The sequence below is a fragment of the Pseudochaenichthys georgianus genome, chromosome 20, assembly GCF_902827115.2.
Source record: "Pseudochaenichthys georgianus chromosome 20, fPseGeo1.2, whole genome shotgun sequence".
Classification (NCBI taxonomy): Eukaryota; Metazoa; Chordata; class Actinopteri; order Perciformes; family Channichthyidae; genus Pseudochaenichthys; species Pseudochaenichthys georgianus.
Window position 1 is genome coordinate 23,678,895 of NC_047522.1, and position 25,710 is coordinate 23,704,604.

Genomic DNA, 25,710 nt, shown 5'->3' on the forward strand with positions numbered 1-25,710 from the left:
CAAGGAGACTCCTACCTCCTTCTCTACAGCGACACCAAGGAGACTCCTACCTCCTTCTCTACAGCGACACCAAGGAGACTCCTACCTCCTTCTCTACAGCGACACCAAGGAGACTCCTAACTCCTTCTACAGCGACATTAAGGAGACTCCTACCTCCTTCTCTACAGTGAAACCAAGGAGACTCCTACCTCCTTCTCTACAGCGACACCAAGGAGACTCCTACCTCCTTCTCTACAGCGACACCAAGGAGACTCCTACCTCCTTCTCTACAGCGACACCAAGGAGACTCCTAACTCCTTCTACAGCGACATTAAGGAGACTCCTACCTCCTTCTCTACGGCGAAACCAAGAAGACTCCTACCTCCTTCTCTACAGCGATACCAAGGAGACTCCTACCTCCTTCTCTACAGCGACACCAAGGAGACTCCTACCTCCTTCTCTACAGCGACAGCAAGGAGACTCCTACCTCCTTCTCTACAGTGAAACCAAGGAGACTCCTACCTCCTTCTCTACAGCGACACCAAGGAGACTCCTACCTCCTTCTCTACAGCGACACCAAGGAGACTCCTACCTCCTTCTCTACAGTGAAACCAAGGAGACTCCTACCTCCTTCTCTACAGCGACACCAAGGAGACTCCTACCTCCTTCTCTACAGTGAAACCAAGGAGACTCCTACCTCCTTCTCTACAGCGACACCAAGGAGACTCCTACCTCCTTCTCTACAGCGACACCAAGGAGACTCCTACCTCCTTCTCTACAGCGACACCAAGGAGACTCCTACCTCCTTCTCTACAGCGACACCAAGGAGACTCCTACCTCCTCCTCTACAGTACCACCAAGGAGACTCCTACCTCCTTCTCTACAGCGACACCAAGGAGACTCCTACCTCCTTCTCTACAGCGACACCAAGGAGACTCCTACCTCCTTCTCTACATCACCACCAAGGAGACTCCTACCTCCTTCTCTACAGCGACACCAAGGAGACTCCTACCTCCTTCTCGACAGCGACACCTTAATGCATACATTACTATATTCCAATATGATTTGAACTACTTTTCGTTAGATATATATATATATATATATATCAAGATGTAAATGCAGATATTTTACCTGCAAAGAGAGTATTTCTACACCCTGTTATTACTACATTTCCTTAAGTACAATCTTCTCCCAGCACTGAAAACAGAAAGCATGTCACTTAGCAGATTGGAGAAGAAACCCGACTGATTCTAATCAAGCCACACACACTACATACGAGTTAATCTCAAATGGGATAACCTCATCTAAAGCACAGCAGGGGGGGGGGGGGCTTCTGTAAGTGCGACTACTTCATCGAGGGTGTGCTGTACATGCTCTCGCCCTTATTAACTGCGGATATGAAATTGCACGCACTAAAGCAGTGGAGGGACGACGACGCGTTGGTGAGGGGAAAAGGCAATTAGATTCAGATCTGATTGGTGAAGACACATTCAGAAGACACCAGCTCATCGGAATACCTCTGCAGCTCGGTGGGTAATTTATGAGCAATTTCAAAAAGGCAAATATTCAGACAAATCTACACTGAGCAAGTTCTTTCCATATCAGTGTGCTTTTTAAGCCGCTATATTGATGCGTGTTTCCGGCAAATGGAAAGAAATATTATTCGTACAACGAGCAGATGATTAACTCGGGGCAATGAAGTACTTTGCCGTCGTGATGCTGAACATATGGAGCCCACAAAGCGACACATGTCAAATGCAATGCATACAAAAACTGAAAGTAAAATAATGACTGTCTTTTTAATTCAAGCACATATCTACTAACTTCCATACACTATCCATTTTACTCAATATGTGTTTATATGATAATGGCTTGTCTAAGACTAATCGGTGTTATAATTATAACTCAAAAGGCTTACAGGATATTGCCTTTATTCCTCTTATTTGAATACAGCGGTGCGTTCCCAGCTCTAATTCACTTCTAATTATAATTACTTCACCGTGCCGCGGCTGACGGAGAAGCGTAAATCAGGCTTTTTTTTGGCATTCGAATCACGTTGTAGTAAATCACCAAAAGCATTTGTTGATATGACGTTGAACATGTTTCCAGACATCTGTTGACGGTTCTTTTTAACGACACACAGCCTGTTCCGCATTAGGAAGCGGCCTTAACCCCTATTGCCTACGGAGGCCAACCGGTGCAAACGAGCAACCCCAAAACCTCTCCATCCGGAGAAACGCTCTGCACTTTTAGAAACAACACATGAATGCGAATGAAGAAATATCTTGACGACAAACACGCAGCATTTACAGTTCTGCATAAATGAAGCGCTGCAAATAAAAAAACCTGCATGAAAATTCTAATAAATGCTGCATTGCAGACCATTGACTTGCATCAAAACCTTCACAACACACTACAGGAAAGGGAAAACCACAACAAATCTTTTTGCGTCCCCAGCTGACCCAGAAAGCCACGCACAGGCATGAAAACGCGTCGGGGGTGAAAAAGGTGAGAAGGATATTATCCCTCTAGGGGGGTCCGGGGGCATGCTCCTAAGATTTACTAAGTATTAGGTTCTGGTCCAGGCTCTCGTCCTCTCACGCCTCGACTACTGCAACTCCCTCCTGGCTGGTCTACCTGCATGTGCCACCCGACCTCTGCAGCTTACCCAGAATGCAGCGGCTCGTCTGGTCTTCAACCTTCCTAAATGTTCCCACACCACGCCGCTCCTCCGCTCCCTCCACTGGCTTCCGGTAACTGCTAGAATCCACTTCAAGACACTGGTGCTTGCATACCATGCTGCGAATGGATCTGGCCCTTCCTACATCCAGGACATGGTTAAACCGTACACCCCAGCACGTGCACTCCGCTCTGCATCAGCCAAACGGCTCGCTGCACCCTCGCTGCGAGGGGGACCCAAGTTCCCATCAGCAGAAACACGTGGGTTTGCTATCCTGGCTCCAAGATGGTGGAATGAGCTCCCATTGACATCAGGACGACAGAAAGCTCACACACCTTCCAGACTGAACACTCATCTCTCTCGACTCCACTTCGAGCGATAGAACTACTAACAAAGCACTTATATACTAACAAAGGGCTGGCTTCTCTAAAGCCAGTTGAGTAGCACTTGAAATGTTTTGCTCTATGAAGCCTGATGTACTTTATGATTCTGTTTTCTTCAAGGTTGTATTTTGTTGGTGGAAAGCACTTATTGTACGTCGCTTTGGATAAAAGCCTCAGCTAAATGCAATGTAAAAATCTAAATAGACAAATTGCACAAAATGGTGTAAATGGGATAAAACAAAACAACATGAAAACAAAGCGCCGCTGGCCACCTTTTGTTTGCTCGTACAGGCCGGACTTGCCGCATTGTGTAGCATTAAATGAGGCAAATTCCCTGTGATGTTCTTATCACCTCATCCCTCTCCTAATGCCCCCCCTCCTCCTCCTCCTCCTCCTCTTCGTCCTCGCTGATGCTTGACAGTCTGCAGATATGACAGAGGAACAGACAACGGGTCCTCTGCCCAGTAGGGATGGAAGTAATTACCGACAATATTATCTCCAGCTGCGGGCTGCTGTACTCTTCGCACACTTTGCCTCGGAGCCTAAAAGTCTTCTGGGATTTCCTTCTGTTCTTCCTTCGTTACATTTTTCAATTTATTGCACTGTCGCTCCGGTACAAATACTATGCATACGATGCCTGACGTATTAAAACATGCTTGGAAAGTAGCACGCAGGAATACGCAACGTGACGTGTTTCTGCTAAAAAAAGAAATTCCCTCGTCGCTCTAAATCCATGCTGTCACGCTGAAAAGGACTTTTGAATTATGTTAATCAGTCTTTTGCTTTCTAACCTTAGGGGAAATTATGAGTCACCCCAGATGAAGAGGAGGTTATCTTTGTTAAGGACATTTGTGGCAGAGATAGCGTCCTCTGGGGGAAACGGGGATGGTAGCCTTTGTAGACCCTGCTGTATATAACACTACAGGAAAGTCAAATAGGCCTCTTTGAAGGAGCTCGAGGCACCTGACAGCGACATAATGAAAAGTTATCTCTGTGTCACCATCTGTATGTGATGTTTGGGAGAGGTAATGGTCCAGAAAGATGATAAATGTATTTTTATTCGGGCTTTTTCCGGGTTATTTATCACGAAGAGGAGTTTCCTGCCAAGCCAATGCATCTCACAGAAGTACGGGTAACACCAAAGTGTGAGAAAGTGAGCATCCTCTCCGTCCTTATGTCTGCACCATACTGCCTGTTGGCACCCGAGCACGGCCTGGAATAGACAAAGAAGTGCATTGAGTCCTCCTCTAGGCCGTGCACAGATTAGCTGCTACAAAGTACGCCATGGAATAAATGGTGTATTGATTACACCCCTGCCTGGGACAGAAAGTATCACGGGACGAGGTGTTGATAAAGAGTCATCAATCAATCAATGTTTATTATATAGCCCAATATCACACGTTACATTCGTACATAATATCAGTATGACAATACGACACCCTCTGTCCTTAGACCCTCTATCCTTAGACCCTCTGTCCTCAGACCCTCTGTCCTCAGACCCTCTGTCCTCAGACCCTCTGTCCTCAGACCCTCTGTCCTTAGTCCCTCTGTCCTCAGACCCTCTGTCCTCAGTCCCTCTGTCCTCAGACCCTCTGTCCTTAGACCCTCTGTCCTCAGACCCTCTGTCCTTAGACCCTCTGTCCTTAGACCCTCTGTCCTCAGACCCTCACATCGTACAAGGAAACACTTCCAGAGAAACCCCACAGTTTAAGGGGAGCATGGGAGAAACCTCAGGGAGAGCAGCAGAGGAGGGATCCCTCTGTGTAAATTGAAAAGATAATACATTTGCAACATAGGTAGACCGAATGTTAGGAAATGCATGTGTGTATAATAGGAAGATGAATCCACGAGGATGTCAACAACCTGAGGGAGCCATGAGGGAAGTAGTATGGCGAGACCAAGGCAGGACCGCAGAGATAGTAGTAGTAATATATCTAAGTTACTGTTTCTAGGACTTAATAGTGTAAGTGGGCCTGGACAAGTTTTATTAATGAGTTGCATCAGGCGGAATTGATCTTGGAGAAGATTATGAAAAGCATTTGAGAGAGAAGCTATCGTTCCTCGGGTTGGTTGCTAAGCTTTTCCACTGAAATCTCATTAAGGACGGAGAGCCCTGCCACAGTTGGCTTTCAGAAATGTTTACCATTTCTACATAGAATTTTTTAATTACGGGAGCTGCCAGAATCAATAGTTAAGAACCTCACACCGATGGGCGCGGAGAGGAAACCCACTCGAGGTTGGAACTAGAAAATGAAACAGATGGACTCACAGCAGCGTCCTTCAAAGAGTCGCTTCTGCCTCTCGTGGCTTTCGACGACAAGACAAACGGAAAAGGGGGGGAAAGGACAGAAATGGCTGCGCTGTGGAAGGCCGGTCAGATATGCTTGTTATTTTTCACTCTCAGATAAAAGCATCATTAGCTCAAGGTCAGTCCACTTGCTCCGCCCGCTGCATTTTCACTTTCTTCACAAGCTTTTCACAAAGATGCCGCATGAGAGGAGAAAAGCTCTCCTCCACAACCTTGCGAACATAAAATGATGAATTCCTTTTAAATCTTCCTCCGCACTCACAAAGGACTCCAATCAAGGCTCCGTGAACACCGTCAATGCGGAGAATAAAGTTAAATGCATTTAGTACAAAACCCTTTTTAATTAAATCATGCATTTTGTATGAGATCAATTCAAGCTAAGGACAAACATCCAATATTTACTATACGAAACACTCGTGCTTCTATTGGCTAGCACTTCAACACATTGTACGTGATAGGCTAAGGGGCGGGACATCTCTAAGCGGTCGACCAATCACAACAGCTAACCAATCAGAGCAGACTGGGCTCTGGTTTCAGACACGAGGGTGAAAAGAGGTGCTGCAGCTCAGGCAGTATGAGAAAAATAGAGAGCTTTTGAACATTAAAGCATGGAGACATGTAGAGACACTACATACTGATATACACCTGAACATCAGCAGGAGAGGACTCTTTAAAGTAGAGACACTACATACTGATATACACCTGAACATCAGCAGGAGAGGACTCTTTAAAGTAGAGACACTACATACTGATATACACCTGAACATCAGCAGGAGAGGACTCTTTAAAGTAGAGACACTACATACTGATATACACCTGAACATCAGCAGGAGTGGACTCTTTAAAGTAGAGACACTACATCCTGATATACACCTGAACATCAGCAGGAGAGGACTCTTTAAAGTAGAGACACTACTGATATACACCTGAACATCAGCAGGAGAGGACTCTTTAAAGTAGAGACACTACATCCTGATATACACCTGAACATCAGCAGGAGAGGACTCTTTAAAGTAGAGACACTACTGATATACACCTGAACATCAGCAGGAGAGGACTCTTTAAAGTAGAGACACTACTGATATACACCTGAACATCAGCAGGAGAGGACTCTTTAAAGTAGAGACACTACATACTGATATACACCTGAACATCAGCAGGAGAGGACTCTTTAAAGTAGAGACACTACATACTGATATACACCTGAACATCAGCAGGAGAGGACTCTTTAAAGTAGAGACACTACATACCGATATACACCTGAACATCAGCAGGAGAGGACTCTTTAAAGTAGAGACACTACATACTGATATACACCTGAACATCAGCAGGAGAGGACTCTTTAAAGTAGAGACACTACATACTGATATACACCTGAACATCAGCAGGAGAGGACTCTTTAAAGTAGAGACACTACATACTGATATACACCTGAACATCAGCAGGAGAGGACTCTTTAAAGTAGAGGCACCACATACTGATATACACCTGAACATTAGCAGGAGAGGACTCTTTAAAGTAGACACTACATACTGATATACACCTGAACATCAGCAGGAGAGGACTCTTTAAAGTAGAGACACTACATACTGATATACACCAGAACATCAGCAGGAGAGGACTCTTTAAAGTAGAGACACTACATACTGATATACACCTGAACATCAGCAGGAGAGGACTCTTTAAAGTAGGGACACTACATACTGATATACACCTGAACATCAGCAGGAGATTACTCTTTAAAGTAGAGACACTACTGATATACACCTGAACATCAGCAGGAGATTACTCTTTAAAGTAGAGACACTACTGATATACACCTGAACATCAGCAGGAGAGGACTCTTTAAAGTAGAGACACTACATACTGATATACACCTGAACATCAGCAGGAGAGGACTCTTTAAAGTAGAGACACTACATACTGATATACACCTGAACATCAGCAGGAGAGGACTCTTTAAAGTAGAGACACTACATACTGATATACACCTGAACATCAGCAGGAGAGGACTCTTTAAAGTAGAGACACTACATACTGATATACACCTGAACATCAGCAGGAGAGGACTCTTTAAAGTAGAGACACTACTGATATACACCTGAACATCAGCAGGAGAGGACTCTTTAAAGTAGAGACACTACATACTGATATACACCTGAACATCAGCAGGAGAGGACTCTTTAAAGTAGAGACACTACACACTGATATACACCTGAACATCAGCAGGAGAGGACTCTTTAAAGTAGAGACACTACATACTGATATACACCTGAACATCAGCAGGAGAGGACTCTTTAAAGTAGAGACACTACATACTGATATACACCTGAACATCAGCAGGAGAGGACTCTTTAAAGTAGAGACACTACATACTGATATACACCTGAACATCAGCAGGAGAGGACTCTTTAAAGTAGAGACACTACATACTGATATACACCTGAACATCAGCAGGAGAGGACTCTTTAAAGTAGAGGCACCACATACTGATATACACCTGAACATTAGCAGGAGAGGACTCTTTAAAGTAGACACTACATACTGATATACACCTGAACATCAGCAGGAGAGGACTCTTTAAAGTAGAGACACTACATACTGATATACACCAGAACATCAGCAGGAGAGGACTCTTTAAAGTAGAGACACTACATACTGATATACACCTGAACATCAGCAGGAGAGGACTCTTTAAAGTAGGGACACTACATACTGATATACACCTGAACATCAGCAGGAGATTACTCTTTAAAGTAGAGACACTACTGATATACACCTGAACATCAGCAGGAGATTACTCTTTAAAGTAGAGACACTACTGATATACACCTGAACATCAGCAGGAGAGGACTCTTTAAAGTAGAGACACTACATACTGATATACACCTGAACATCAGCAGGAGAGGACTCTTTAAAGTAGAGACACTACATACTGATATACACCTGAACATCAGCAGGAGAGGACTCTTTAAAGTAGAGACATTGCATACTAATGTCAACCTGAATGAGCAGAATAGGGCCCCTTTAAAAAACTATTAAATATCTTCCTCTCATAACATCCATTCTTCTCAATATATTGTAACACTCCATTTGTTTTCTGCCAGCTCCGGTTTATCTGAAATGTAAAACAATATTAATTGTTAATGAAAGACAGGATTCATCCCTCATAATTAAAATGGCTCTCCTGTTCGGCTTCTGAATCTCACTGCCTCAACAGGACATCAAAATATCTGAGACGCATCTCAGCAATCAAATCAAAAAGCACATTAAGGTTGGAGGTGATGTTGCTGCGTGTTCACGACAGGCTCATCAGAGCAGAGCCGGGGAAATGTCAACATTGATCAGCGTGACTTTACAGGCGGAGCATTAGCGGCTCGTTACATAAATATTGATAAGGGTTATAAAAACTAAATTCAATTTGGCGATTCCTTGATATAATGAAGCGCCCATCATTACACCCATCATTCACGGTGATGCGAGTAAGTAACGCGCTTTAATTAGCATGATGAGCGGGCGTATCATGAAACCCGTACGTCAACTTCAACGAGGCTGAAAACTAAATTAAGATCAGAGCCGACAGGTGGTCTCATTTCGTTGAGGCTGAACATGTTTAAGATTCAGCCGGAGCGATAAGTCGATGAAATATGTTTTAATGAGCTGCTTTTACTTTAATCATTCTGGCCACAAAACGAGGTGAATCCTCCAACCCTTTAATGCAACGTTGCATCCAGGGCCGGCCCTCGGTATAGGCAGTATAGGCGAATGCTAAGGGCGCATCAACCCATAGGGGGCGCCAAAAATTGAGAAAAAAAAAAAAGTTAGAAATTAAAAATAAATATGTTTTCTTATTTCATAACGACACAATTTCCCGATTTTGGATCAACAAAGTACATCTTCTAATCTTATACTAACATAACTACGCCTATATTACAGCGCCCATAAACTATGGCACACCCCCGCCCCCAAAATCAAGTTGAACCGCCCCAGCCCCATTAAAAACCAGAGGTTTATGTGAAATATTTCTTTTTTTGAAATAATGGTTTTAGTGTGCAATTATAGGTTTTAATTTTGTATTAGTCTTAATTTAAAAATAAATCAAACTCCCAAAAAACGTATACAGCTTCTGTGTGCTTTTATTAACATTGGAATTTACTGTGTAAGCGGCCGCGGGGGGGGGGGGGGGAGAGCTTTAGAGAGCTCTCTCCTGAAAGACTGAGCGGCTCTGATAACCTCAGCCCAGTGAGGTAAAGGCACATCTTTATATGATCATTATAGTTATAGAAAAATAAGAGAATAGATGAAAAACAGGTATAAAATACTATATGAGATTAAAAAAAGTTGTTATTAATAAACAAGAATACAATTTAAAAGGGGAGTGATTTGTAAATTATTCATAAAGAAAAAGAAAATCTGTGTACAGTTCTATTTCATATGGGTGTTGAGAGATGTATCCATATCCTAATGTTGCTGTCCAGATTGATGCTTTTAACTTCAATATTTAAAAAAAATAATCTTCCTGGGGGACCCCCCTAGAAGAGGTTAGGTCCCCCCACTTAAATCATGTTCACATTGATAGGATGCTAAATACAGTTGCACACATCTTTTGTCCATATCTTCCTGTTTTGGTGCTCATGCCACAACCGTGGGGGGGGGGGGCTAAAATCTTGCCTAGGGCAGCAAATTGGTCAGGGCCGGCCCTGGTTGCATCCATGCATTGTGTACTACTCAGGGAGTTTAAAAGGAGATGAAAGCCATCCGATAGTGCTGAGCTGGGTGTGAGGGTGCAGGAGGGAGCAACATAAACACTATTGACACTCGGGGAGCCTGCTTCTTGATGCACTCGTCAAACTGTCGGGCTTAAAAGCCGGCTGCTCTAATTAGCTATGGATCGCCCCGTACACTACTCCTTCCTCATTATTCGACATGATGCCATTTGTCCAAACCACCAACAGCAAGTGTTAGAGCGGCGTTAAGTGAACCTCTGAAATACGCTCAGCTGTGTCCGTGGACTAGACAACTGGCGTCACAGTTTACGGATTTGAGGCGTCCAGATGATTGCCTGAGGGACCACCAGCGTGTCAGACTGGAATGATATTTGCTGACTGGCGGAATTGGGGACTATTTTCTGACTTGTAAGACATTTCTCATCCCTGTCAGACACTTACTGCTACGGCTGCACAAAATAAGAAGCCATCTGGTCGTTTTTGAGATATTTCCTTCAAAGCCACACATTTTAATCACGTGGATTATAGGGTGAGGCAAAGTAAGGGGATGATTGGGATATTTACTCGCATGTGAACCATCAATGTTTGCAAATCCATCCTGTTGAGATTTTCCATTCGACTGACAAACAAATACTTCAACTCTGAAGAGCCTTTTCTGGCACTAAAAGCATTTGAAGGAGAGATCCTAATGCACTCAGAAGTCAGTCAAAAGTAGGAGTAAAAATAGGTTTTCCTTGATTTAAAAAAGGCTGCTCAACATAGGCTGTGTGCTGCATTTTGCATTACTTCATCAAACTATGACATTTTCTCGATATGTAATGTCTCAATCCAAGTGTAAACATTGATTTGCGGACAGTGTGTGCTGGAAGCTGGCTCCGCTGCACCGTGCTTGGAAGTAAGTGTTTGTTCCTGCAGCCAGCACTCTGTGGAAGCCGCTCATCGAAGCCGAGCTGTGTAGTCTTTCCAACTTTGAGGAATGTTCTCGATGGGATTCTCACGTATACGACCATCAATAAACTCTCAGATGCTTTGGTGCATTTCATGGAGCTATTATTGTTTAGAACATGCTTTGAAGTGCTCCAGATTGATTCCCTTGATTCCCTATTTCAGAGTGTTTAGCTCATTTACAGTACGTGTCCTGTTGTTGCAAGTGAAATGTAAAGAATCCCAGCTGGCCCAGGAACTGTTATGTAAAAAGTCAGCAGTGTTTCTATTGGGCTGGAGGATATAGTGTCAGAGTGTCCTGGGGCTCAGAGCAGGAAGGCACCGGTCCAGCAGATTCAAAAGCACCTGCACAGACACCTGCACAGATCCCCCGGGCCTTCCTGTGGACCGCTTCCCTCCACACGACCCGAGTCAGCACGCGGTGTGCTTGTTTCACTAAACAGGATCTTCAAGGTGTGCATGTTCAGGCAGAACCCGCGTGGCCTGTGTCACCCAGTGTTTCACGCTCAAGCTCACAGCCTCAGAACCGCTCGGCGCCTTCCTCTCTGAAGAATTGCAATCAATCAGGAAGAGCCTCCGGCCACCTCCACCAGCACTCTCTCATTCCCAACCGGCACCGCAAAAAGACTTCAGTCAGTTGGGAGCATAGAAGGAGGAAACACTGCCGCGGCTTAGGGATGAAATGAGCGCTTGAAGTCTAATTGTGGTCGATGAACGCCTGTCAACATTGTTTCCTCAAGAACCATTTTCACAGTCAGGATTGAAATCGAGAAAATCAGACCGCTGTTTCACACGACTCTCAACTCTGGCAGGAGAAAGAGAACGATGTACGTTTGATTAGCCAAATGGGATAAAACAAGCTTTACGTCTGCTGCGTGAAGATTTTGGTGGTTGTAAAAATACATCAGACGACAATTAAAATTAGTTACACACGTACAGTGGGTCATAAGGAAAGTAGCAGCGGCACATCGGTGGTCAGAGAGAAGGTCATCATTAGAAAAACACACGATTATCATTGATTAATTATACAGAGAAGAGCGCTAAATGTGTGGGCTTTGAACTTCATTACCTTAATTAATCTTAAGCGAGAATTATGTTTGCTAATATCCGGCAAATATTTAATTATGAGATGAAGCAAACTGTTAAAAATGGAATAAAATAAAGTAGGTATATCCATCAGCAGTAGAAATGTGGCAGAGTATCTAAATAATGCACAATATAACATAAACAGAAGAGGTTTTTTATACTCAATAATATTTAAAAAACAGGATTCTATATCCTACGCCAGCCACCCTGCGGTTTTCTCCGCAGGGTGGCTGGCGTCTCCCTTAGGGATAAGGTGAGCAGTTCTGTCATCAGGGAGGGACTCGGTTGAGCCGCTCCTCCTTCGCGTCGAAAGGAGCCAGTTGAGGTGGTTCGGGCACCTAGTTAGGATGCCACCTGGGCGCCTTCCTAGGGAGGTGTTCCAGGCAGGTCCAGCTGGGAGGAGACCGAGGGGTACACCTAGGACCAGGTGGAGGGGTTATATCTCTTCGCTGGCATGGGAGCGCCTTGGGACCCCCCAGTCAGAGCTGGTGGATGAGGGGACAGGAACGTGTGGGGCTCTCTGCTGGAGCTGCTACCCCCGAGACCCGACCACGGATAAGCGGGAGAAGATGGATGGATGGAGGATACTATAAGCATTGTAAAAAAGTGTGCAAAGTAGTCGCAGATTCTCATACAAATGTGCGATGTGTGATATTGGGCTTTATAAATAGAACATCTTGCATGTGTGCCATTTGCTGCACATCCACAGGATAAATCCCTTTACAACTCAAAATACCTTCATTCATGTAAACAGTATATTATGATATTTAAATTGGTTGGCGTCAGTGTCAATCTGTGTCCTCCGAAGAGGGTTGACAACATTTGACTGCTGCTCTGATATCTCGTTCTTTGTTGACCGCCGCGGGCAGGATCCTAATTTCTCCATTAATGCCATCGTGCACGGCCGGGGACAACACACTCATGTAAATATGGGAATCGTGTGATATCTCTGCAAACAGATGTGCTACTTCCTGTTGTTCAATTACATCGACACGGGCGAGCCGGATTACTGCCACCTTTCAACTCGTCGGATTTAAATGTAGATTTCATTTCCTGCACATGAAGTGAATGGCCCGTGACGTTGCTTATCGTGGCCCTAAGTGCACAGCTGAGCGTGCTACCGTTTTCTTAGTGGAGCCAACTCACTCAGTCATTGGCACAACATACCAATAACACACACACACACACACACACACACACACACACACACACACACACACACACACACACACACACACACACACACACACACACACACACACACACACACACACACACACACACACACACACACACACACACACACACACACACACACACACACACACACACACACACACACACACACACACACACACACACACACACACACTGTTTCCCCTGTGACTGCTCACCACCTCCGTCTGTCGGCGATCAAGCAGAACCAATAAGCAATATCTACAAAAGGGAAAATTGTGGCTTCAACTTGAGGATTACTGTCATTGGTAAATACATTTTACCCGCTGGGTGTATTGCTGGAATCTGGAAATGGCAATGTTTTTTAAACCAAGAGCTGCTATCAAAACACATTGTTATTTTTCTTTTTCTACAGACACTTACATTGGAGCATGTTGACACTAAAAATATGTATTCCCGTCTTTCATGGACATCATAAGAACATAATATCTTCTTTGGTTTCTACAATCTCAATAACATACAATATAACAATACCTGTTATATTAGCTCGGCAATATCTAGCGGAGTACAATCCAAATAAAACAAAAAGTAAGAGAATGGAGAAAGGGAAATAAGTGCGACTAGCAATTTGGTATTACCTGTATCAATGCTGACCATCTTTCAATAAACCTTTGAGGTTTTGCTGTGATTTTTTACATTAAATTAAGTTTTATAATGCGTATTCCTGCATTGCGTTATGTTGGGGGACGTCTGCTTCAGCCAGGAAACTGTTATATATATATATATATTATTTGCTATTAAGAAACCCGCATTTCTATCCGTCTCATCTCACGTTCAGCCACAGACTCATCCCTCCACCACAACGCACCAAGCGCCTCGGACAGTCCTTTGTGCCTGGAGCCATCAGGCTGCACAACAAGGGGTTAATGATGAAAAAGAAATACAATTAAATCACTGGTCGTAAATATACACTGTTTTCACAACCCATGTTAACTTGTCACTTTAACTTATTCCGCATTTTATAACTTAGATGATGACCAAATATGTATATATGCTGACAGTTATTTTACTCTTATTTTTATTTTATTTTATTATTATTATCATTATTTCCTTGATTTTATGTTATTTATTATTTATTTTAGATTTTATTGATCTGTGTGAATCTTTGCTGTACTGTTTTTTTTTCACACTTACCCTGTTGCTGCTTTTGTACAACTGAATTTCCCCTCGGGGATTAATAAAGGTTCATTTTATCTTATCACTGCGCAGTAAACCATCAGGTGGTCCAGAGTTAAGGTACGGCATCCGTTTAATAAACACAACGCGATGTTAAGTATTGGTGTTTTGGATCAGAGTGCATGATAGACATCTCTCTGTCTGTTTTTCAAGTTCATTAGTAATGTATTCTGAATATAACAAAAACACTTCACAAATGCATGTCATAAGCGCACTGCTCCAACGACTGCAGAACAGTGAGTGTGCCTAAGTGCACTTTTCATCGCTTCATTGTGATACTCTATAATGAATGTGATCATTACGGCAGCTATCATTTCCTGTGAGTGTGAGTAATGCACCCATTATGCATGCATGTGAATGGTGTTGATTCTGTATCAAATGGTTATAGGTTACTTTACGGGAGATGTTAGTTTGAGTGTAGATTGTAATGCGTTGGCCCTGTGGAGCCGGCACATTTCTTCCATTTTCAGAAAAAGCATTACAAAACTAAGTAGTGGCTTTGGTTTGTTCACACAGCTTGTTACTGAACATGTATAGAAGTTAGGAACACACAGTCATAAATCCATGTTAATATCAGATTGAAAAGCGTATCCAATTAGTGCTTTTTAGTAAATAGCGCTCCATGTGTGTCCAACTACCAGAGTTATTTTCTCCAGGCTCTGACAATCCTTCATGGAAGTTTCCCTATGTTATAAAACTGGGCATTTGTTAGCAAAAGGTGTTGGACGTTCACCAGTCAGTGCGATTTTGACTTTTGACAATGTCCTCAGCTAACCATAGACCTTATATCAGTCTTCTAAACAACGTTGACTTCAACACGAGGGAACAGGAAGTTGTCAAGTCTTTTCCTAGGTTTTAGGACTCATTCCTGCACCACTTTATTGGCTAAATTGTAGGGACATGACCACTAGGGCTGTCCCGAATACCATCTTTCGGGCTCCGGATATTCGGTAGTAATCAGCAGCGAACCGCTTCAACACGAGTATTTCGGTGTATTCACGGCATTCATTTTGTTATTCTACAGTATTGTTGTTTTATAGTTATTTGTTAATGTATATAACCCAATTTGTGTTCTTTGAAATTGAAAAGGATATTGCATTGTGTCTGTTACTTGCGTTGCAGTTGTATATGTCTTAAGTGTAATTTGGCTTGGCTTCCTATTTTGTATAAACATGCTTTTATTTTGAAGGAGAGGTAGCGCTGTTGACAGGAAGTTGTTGTTGCTATGGAAACAACGTGGCGGAGATTAACGGAGAAAAAGTCATATCTACATATAAAGACGGAGAAAGTAAACGATAACATTTATGGTTAAGTGTGAGCACCCCCCGAAGAGGCACAAGCTCTTACGTTGATATTGGAGATTTCAATAAATTCAATTTGGCAGCCTTAGTGCAAAGCGGCTGCCAAAAAAAACGAATAACGAAATTGAAACCCGAATAGTACTCCAACGAACGAATATTCGGGTAAAGCACTAATGATCAGAAGTAGTTAAGTTTCGACAGGAAGTGATACGACTTGTAAAATATATTTCGAACTGGAGGGTTGTAGCTATGCAAAGACAAGCTTAAAGTTGCACATGCAGACCTGACCTCACTGTTGTTTTTAATAAGTGGAATCTGCAACAACGGTGAGCTTTTCTACCGACAGGGAGCCATTTTATTTAATGATCATATCAATAATATAGCTTTATGTAGCTTTTTTATGATTGAGGGGAAGGCATACGTTAAAGAAGGGAATACACAAAGAAGTGGATAGCCGATTAGGGCTTCAGGAGCCAGATGTGGAGTAAATAAGTCAGCTTGGCATCTCCTTCCTGCACTAGGAGAAGGAGCACCGAGTGCCCGGCCTCCACTGAGCTGCTGAGAGGAGATAATGGAGGCCAGCAGGCTCCGAGATGCAGCTGTTGATATCAGAGATCTGCACCGTTACACCTTGGTGTTGAGAACTTATTAAAAATAAATCAGTGTAGCTTCTTTCCTGCATTAATGATACCATATGTAGTTCTATCAACTCTGTTTAAAGAGGCCCTATACCTGAACATCAGCAGGAGAGGACTCTTTAAAATAGAGACACGACATACTGATATACACCTGAACATCAGCAGGAGAGGACTCTTTAAAGTAGAGACACTACATACTGATATACACCTGAACATCAGCAGGAGAGGACTCTTTAAAGGAGAGACACTACATACTGATATACACCTGAACATCAGCAGGAGAGGACTCTTTAAAGTAGAGACACTACGTACTGATATACACCTGATCATCAGCAGGAGAGGACTCTTTAAAGTAGAGACACTACATACTGATATACACCTGAACATCAGCAGGAGAGGACTCTTTAAAGTAGAGACACTACATACTGATATACACCTGAACATCAGCAGGAGAGGACTCTTTAAAGGAGAGACACTACATACTGATATACACCTGAACATCAGCAGGAGAGGACTCTTTAAAGTAGAGACACCACATACTGATATACACCTGAACATCAGCAGGAGAGGACTCTTTAAAGTAGAGACACTACATACTGATATACACTCTGAACATCAGCAGGAGAGGACTCTTTAAAGGAGAGACACTACATACTGATATACACCTGAACATCAGCAGGAGAGGACTCTTTAAAGTAGAGACACTACATACTGATATACACCTGAACATCAGCAGGAGAGGACTCTTTAAAGTAGAGACACTACATACTGATATACACCTGAACATCAGCAGGAGAGGACTCTTTAAAGTAGAGACACGACATACTGATATACACCTGAACACCAGCAGGAGAGGACTCTTTAAAGTAGAGACACTACATACTGATATACACCTGAACATCAGCAGGAGAGGACTCTTTAAAGTAGAGACACGACATACTGATATACACCTGAACACCAGCAGGAGAGGACTCTTTAAAGTAGAGACACTACATACTGATATACACCTGAACATCAGCAGGAGAGGAGTAGACACTACACTGATTAGCTACTTCTACCATTAAGTACTCTAAGATTATCTGTAGTTCAATATGTCAAAGGCTCAGATCGGAGTGATGTTCCTTACTCATTGATATGCATCTTGAGCCCTAGCCTTTCAGAACAGTTTAGCGCGGTCCGGCGGTGTGAAAGATTGATGCATCTTAAACTTAAACATTAATCTTTCACAGCAATATACCCCAACAGGAAGGGATCCATGGAAAAAAATCTTAATTTTAAATTCATAAATATCCTTAAGCAGTAATTTGCTGCCTTTGTAAAAGGATGCCAGCGCCAAGATGCTCAGGAAATTCAAAGCTGGATGACGTCAGACCCTGATTGGTGTTTTTTAAGATGTATAGACTATAATAAAACCACAGGGAACGTAATACTTAAGAACTTGCACATTGTATCCAGCAGTAATCCATTATTATTGAAGTGGGAGGAGTGCATGTGGACCATCAATAATAGAAAGTCTGACAGAGAAAATTGGCCATAGTCTTCTGACCATGGGGAGCAATGCCCTGCAAATCAAAGCCTGTTTACAGTCCTTAGTACTCTACTCAAGTTGACCCGTGTAGCGACGGCTGCTGAAGTGCTGAAGTCAGTATCACACATCAATCATTTCTCAACGCTGTGCCATTTGTCATTTCTAGCCTCCAACACCACATGTGCCGCCCAGCAGTCGGCTACCACTCTTTATAATATACGTGGCCCGTTGCTATTATTCACCGCAGTAAAGCGCAATTAGTTTAAGTACCGAGCGTGCGTCGAGGCTCATGGCGAGGTTTGTTAAAGGAACGCTTTATGGTTTTTAATGGTGCATGGAAAGGATTTCCATCATGGCAGAACACTTATCAAATATGTACAGTCTTTATTTAGACCTGTGTGAAAGTAAATGGGAATCTTACATGATGTATAAAGACAGCAGGATTACAAACAGGATTACAGTGTTAGTTAGTAGGATAATACTTTAAAGGGGACCTATCATGCAAAATGCACTTTGATGTATTTTCTATCTAAACATGTCCTCGGTGTGTCGGGGAACTCACGCAGCGTCAGAAAATAAAACCCTTTCTCTTTTCCTCCGTACCCAAATCTTTAAAAAAACGGGGGTACACCGAGCGGATACAGATTTGCTGCCGATATGACGTACTTTGGGATGGTGGACCCACAGAGAGTTGCTATCAGAAACAATGCCTGACGTGTTTTGGACGTAATCTCGTTTTTGTTTACGTTAGCAAGCCTCGCTAACACTCAGAGCTAACCTGTACTGTAGAGCATGTGTTTAAAAAGCAGGACATTCAAAAATAACTCACCTTGTGATAAACCCGCAAGAGAAAAAGCATTCGAGCTCCATGCTGTTTCAGAAATAATCCTTGATGTGGTTTAGAACAGGATGGCGTTTTATCACAGCAGAATTTAACTTTATTCTTTCACACACACATACGGGTATTGGGCGAGGTGCAAGCAGCCGTACACCGTCTCGGTGTTGCTAAGCTTCCTGTACTGAATATCATAGTCTGTTGCCTTAATCAATATCTAGTCAACTCTAAAATACCACATATATTCAATGGCATGATAATATTATTGTGACAAGTGGGGTATTCACCTGGTGTTTCCAGAAATTAGACGCAGCCAAAATCGACGAAGGCCACTGTCGTTTTTCCATACATCTGCAGGCAGTCTGTAAGGGCAATCTGACAACCCACACAGCTCTAGTTTACGCTGGTAACGACCTAGAGCACACCCCTCAAGTCCAGAGATGTAATCCGAAGACATGCAGCGATTTCTTCGGTCGTTAATTCAGAAAAAAAACCTAGTGCGCTCTGCGTGGCTACGTTAGCTAGCTGTTTATATTTGCACCTCCAGGATATTAGCACCTCCAGGAAAATGGCGTATTTATATATATATATGGCGCGTGTTGCATTGTGGGTAGCTCGTGACGTCACTGTGTGTGAAAGAATCTCCAGTAGAATTCTGATCAGGCATTAGCTCCGCCGCCTCTTTTTTTTTTTTAAGCTAAGGACCCAAAATCCGTCTTTCTCTGACAGGGCTGCAAAAGAGGGGTATGAGCAGCATGAGGCACGGCTACAACGGGGCAACTGTTTGGTATTTTAAGCAAAAAACTTCACAGACATGTTCTGTATAGGTATGGCCCGACAATATGTTCCCAATAAAGCATAATAGGTGTACTTTCAGTGTGAATCTTCTACTGCCTGAATCTGCTTCATGGTTTTCACTTTCTTTGCTTCATTTGTTCTGTTTTTAATTCAGCAGGTGAACCGATATGTTCATACAATAGTGTGTGTGTGAGCTTAAATATGTGTATTAAACTAAAAACTGTTATTCCTGCTTTTGTAAACTATAAAATAAAACATAAAATATGTGCTCAAGTGTTTCATTGTTGGTGTATAAGCCGAATATTCTTCATGAAAGGCTGGTCATTGTCGAAGAAGTATTTTGCAGAACCTCTCTCGGCTACTGTGATCAGCTTGCAAAGGGCTCTGAATATCAGTGAGTTCAGAGTGACACATGACCTCCGTCGTGTCCACACAGGACGATAAGACTTCCCCGTTCATCCCCACCGTCCCCTCGTCATCGTCACCGTGTCATGTCCTATGATCACAATGTCAATATCTGCACTGAGCCCACTTCCCTCGGCCGACTCGCTGCCATTTATTCAGCAAGTTATTAGCGCCTGATCATAAGGGACTCGTGCTTCTGAATACGATGTACATTTACTGGATGTCCCTTCAACACTCTCCACATTTTAATTTGATTGGCTTAATGTCAAGGAGTGCGAGTTCCCGGGCCAACGCACATTACAATTCTCAGTCCGCGCGGGGGGTGAGAAATGAAACAGACGTGAGGATATTCAACACTGTGATTGAAATGACAGATGCAGGGCGGGAGCCACCCACCATGTAATTACTTGCACATTGTTATTCCCCATTTATTCTGCTAAAATCTATGCTAAATGCATATTAAACACAGATACATTTGCAGTACAATTACATACTGTAGGAGCCGACTTAATGGAATTCAATCTTCCCATTAAACATGCAAATGCATGCACAAGCAGCCCACAGTACACAGAGACACATCAGGTGTGATGTCTCACTCAACCTACACCTGGGAGTCTAGTGGTTTCATTCTCCAGACACACAGCTAACGCTCCGCTTGCGTATATGTGATAATGTGCTGCCGACTTGCACACAGTGACAGCCTATTGTGACAACGCTAATGTATGCTACTTTATTCCATTAACTACACATTATTTTCCACAAACAAGGTTCTCACATTTAATTTATGTAAAAACAATTGAATATAAAAGGCTGGAACAGTTGCTTTTACCCAGGGGTGTTATTTCCTCGAAGGACCAAAACTACAAACAAATGTTTTTGTATTGTTAAGATGCAAAATGGTACTGGCATTAATCATTATTATTAAAGGGCGTTTTACCAAACAAAAAGGGAATTAGAGTTAACCTTACAAGCAATTTATGCAGGGGCGGTTCTAGGGGGGGGGGGGCAGGGGGGGCCAGTGCTCCCCTAACACTGACCTCTGACCCCCCTGTGGCCCCCCTAACAATGAAAAGTATTTTTTTTGGGTTTTTTTAATGTATATTTTCTGGTACTCAGGATTTTGTTGCTGTAGTGTGAGATTGTGCAGACACCCTTATGTAAAGTAGAGATGTAACTGTTCATTGCCTTTATTTTTATATAAATATGGTGTGAGTGCAAACATTGCACTATAACTTAAGCTGAAGCTAACAGTAATAACTATAAGATATATCTGAAATAAATAAGTGTACTGAAACAAATACCAATAACTGTATTGCATTGTTTTCTTATGCGCAATTACTTCATACTGTCTAGTTCTCTTTTCGTCCTGCATTTATTGTGCCCCCCTCAGAAAATAACTGGCCCCCCCAGTCAAATTGGTCTAGAACCGCCATTGAATTTATGGTATAATTTGTAGAAAAAAGGTGCTGCTCAGGTAAAAAAGAGTAAAAATGCCCAAAAAAGGTATATGGGCTAGTTGCACAAGATGGCGTCTATCAACTTCCGGCGGCTGGGTGTGCGGTTGTAAACTTCCGGTCTACAGTAGAGCGGTAGAGGGAAGAGCGATAGATAGCGTATAGATAGCGTATAGATATTATATAGGCATTATTTTACACTTGATGTCTCCAAGACCTACCGAAGGTTAACATCAGTGATGTACATCGGCTGGTACGAGCGGCAGCCTCAGCCCCGAGGAGCAAAAGAGGTTCAAGATGTAGCTACATATCCAGCTACGTCGACAATTATGAAGGTAAGTGACAAACAAAGCTGTAGTTACTGGCTAACTTTGACAACTTGACAGTCTTGATACAGTGTAAAGCGTTTTAATGATATACTATTACGTGTTTTGGATAACATGAATGATATCTAATTACAGGATTTGATTTGTTTTTGATCTGTATTTTTGAAAATGATGTAACTTTTTATCTTTTTTTTAGCATATTGTTTATTATATTATAACTTAGTACTTTTTAACGCATGTAAGATATTCAACACTAAGCTGTCTGTGGCTCTTTCCTGCTTCAACGCTGCAAATGTCCCCTCTGTGGGACTAATAAAGGTATTCTGATAACGGGACGAATTTGTCCAAAGGGGCACACAGCAATGTAGTGCCGACTTTCTTACCCGCTGGAAGGCCAATCGCTTTTCTTTACCCCGAAATCCGCTCATTCTTGCTCTCGGTGTGACATAACAAACTGTCAAACTGTCAAAACTCTGTACTCAAACCGGAAGTACTCAGCCGCACACCCAGCTGCCGGAAGTTGATAGGCGCCATCTTGTGCACAGAGCCTGTGTGTGTGTGTGTGTGTGTGTGTGTGTGTGTGTGTGTGTGTGTGTGGTGTGTGTGTGTGTGTGTGTGTGTGTGTGTGTGTGTGTGTGTGTGTGTGTGTGTGTGTGTGTGTGTGTGTGTGTGTGTGTGTGTGTGTGTGTGTGTGTGTGTGTGTGTGTGTGTTTTATCTCATCCTGATGGTCACTAATTCCTTTTCTTTATGAGCGGGAACACCATGGTGTTACAAAGTTGACTAAATCATCCAAAATTCAATGGAAGTGGTGATCAGCACTTGTATATGTTCAAATGTCTCCTGTGAAGGATATCATAAAGCCTGAATGCAATCGAATCGAATCGAAAAAGTTATGATTGATGAAAGTAGTAAATCGGTCAGATTTGACCCGAAGACAACAAACAACACATGCACAGTATGTATGTAATGAACAGTCACGTTGTCATGCCAGCATTTCATAAATAAGATATATAATGTTTCTGATGCATAATGCAGTAATCAACATGCTGTGGAAACAAAGCTACAGATGCTGCAGACATGGTTACAAGAGGGAAGTGTGATTGCTATTATTTAGTCGTGTGTAATCAAAAGTCGTTCTGGAGGTAAAACGAAGGCGAGATGAAGAAATCCACGACTGTGAAACACACACACACACACTGTAGTGGGAGAAAAAACAACAAGTACCTCTCAACAGCATCAACTATTTTCACACTGCTAACAATAATGGCCAATCTCCTGGACATGATGGCTGTTTTTAAAAGTGTAATTATTCACGTGTGAGTTAGGGGCCTTTTCACACCTAAAAGGTATCGAATCATTACTAACAACTTCAGAAAGAAAAACAATCTTCAAGCTTTTCTTTTTGCTTCAAGTAACGACCATCCATCCACCTTTTGCTAATCTATCATACGGCGGGGAAATGAGAGTGAGAGGAATTGCAGTCGCCGCAGAAATGGTCTATATTTCTCCTCTTGACACTCTCCTTGCGAAAGGGATTTTTACTGAATCTCTTAATCAAGCCGTCGTCGCGGTAGAGGATATTTAAGATGGATGTTTTGCACTTAAACTAAATGAATCGCGTCTTGTGTCATTAGCGGACCCTCCTTTGTTCCCCTCCCCCTATTGGCATGCGTTGATAGAAAACCCTGTAGAAGCGTGAGAGAAATGTCCCCTGTCATGTAAAGGCATTGGAGTGGGAAGGACGCAACGTGGCCCTTTAGTGAATGACATATTCCAGTGTCTCGTAGACAATGTCAGCTAATGATGAACAATCCTGTAACTGTCAAGCTGCTCTTTTATCCTGCGCTCGCTTCCCTTTGCGTTCTGCTGCAGTGTTATTGTTGGCAATGAAAATAGTCGAGCATAATGGTGGCTAATGGGGCTTTAATGGACAGTGTCAGAGAATAATCAATCTGAGGGGGAACAGAAAACGCATCGCTAATGAATTTCTGCCAGGCAAAATATTGTTCTTAAAGTTACTTGTGAGCTTCATTGACAAATTGAGTCACAAAAACAGACCATAATGGAAAGCAATGGGGACTTGAAGCAGCAGAAAGCAGTCGCCTTGAAATGAGATTAAGCCTTAAATGGTTTCCTGGGGGATAGATGTATTTGTTGGGCTGTGTGTGGGAGAATTTTGGAAGGTTGAAGACCAGACGAGACTGGATGAGCTGCAGAGGTCGGATGGCACATGCAGGTAGACCAGCCAGGAGGGAGTTGCAGTAGTCTAGGCGTGAGGTGACGACAGCCTGGACCTGCGTCGCTTTCTGGGTCAGCTGGGGACGTATCCTCCTGATGCTGTAAAGCGTGTATCTGCAGCAGCGGGTTGTAGCAGCGATGTTTGCAGTGAAGGACAGGTTGTTGTCTAGGATCACGCCCAGATTCCTTGCAGTCTGAGTCGGGGAAACAACAGAGGGGCCGATGTTGATAGTTAGGTCAAGAGTGGGACAATCTTTTCCCGGAAGGAAAAGCAGTTCAGTCTTGTCAAGGTTGAGCTTGAGGTGATGAGCAGACATCCACTGAGAGATGTCAGCTAGACAAGCAGAGATGCGTGCGACGACCTGGGTCTCTGAGCGGGGGAAGGACAGAATTAATTGGGTGTCGTCAGCGTAGCAGTGGTATGGAAAAACCATGCAGGCTAATGACAGATCCGAGCGAGTTTGTGTACAGGGAGAAGAGGAGAGGACCAAGAACAGAGCCCTGAGGGACCCCTGTAGTTAATTGACAAGGGTCGGACTCGGACCCTCTCCAAGTTACCCTGTAGGTGCGGTCTTTGAGGTATGAGGTGAGGAGGGAAAGTGCAGAGTCTGAAACTCCAAGTTCTTGGAGAGTGAAGGAGGATCTGATGGTTCACCGTGTCGAATGCAGCAGACAGGTCCAACAGGATGAGGACAGAGGAGAGGGAGGCTGCTTTAGCCGTGTGCAGTTCCTTAGTGACAGCAATGAGAGCAGTTTCTGTGGAGTGACCTGCCTTGAAACCAGACTGGTGCGGATCCAGAAGGTTGTTCTGATGGAGATAGCAGGAGAGTTGTTTAAAGACAGCGCGTTCAAGTGTTTTAGACAGGAACGGGAGGAGAGAGACAGGCCTGTAGTTTATAACATCAGACGGGTTGAGAGTGGGTTTCTTTAGGAGAGGGTTTACTCTCGCCTCCTTGAGACTGTTTGGAAAGTGACCAGAAGTTAGAGAAGTGTTGATGAAATGGATGAGAAACGGTAGAATATCAGGAGCGATAGTCTGAAGGAGGTTTGAAGGGATAGGGTCCAGAGGACAGGTGGTAGGGCGGGCAGAGGTAATGAGGGTAAGAACCTCACTTGGAGAGAGAGGGGAAAAGGAGGTTAGTGTGTGGGTTGAAGGAGGGTCTGGTGACCCAGCGGTGAGTCAGAAAAAGAAGAGCGAATATCATCAACCTTTTTTTCAAAGTGGTTAACAAAGTCACTTGACAGAAGGGAGGAGGGGGAGGGGGCTTTGGGGGGGTCCAAGAGGGAGGAGAAGATGGAAAATAGTTGATTGGAATAGGAAGATTGGATCTTATCTTGAAAGAAAGTGCTTTTTGCCTGAGAGATGGAAGCAGAGAAAGAGGAGAGCCTGATAGGTTAGGAGGTCGTCGCGGTGTTTGGATTTCCACTGTTTCCGCTCTGCTGCCCTAAGGACGGTTCCATTAGCCAGGGAGCAGGAGGGGACTGACGAGCCTGCCGAGATGTGAGAGGACAGAGAGAGTCCAGAGAGGATGAGAGAGTAGAGAGGAGAGTTTCTGCAGCAGAGTTTGGAGGCAGGAGTTGGAACGAGTCAGAGGAAAGGAGGGCTGAGAGCACCGAGGAGGCAAAGGTAGAGGGGGAGAGGGAACGGAGGTTACGGCGGACAGGT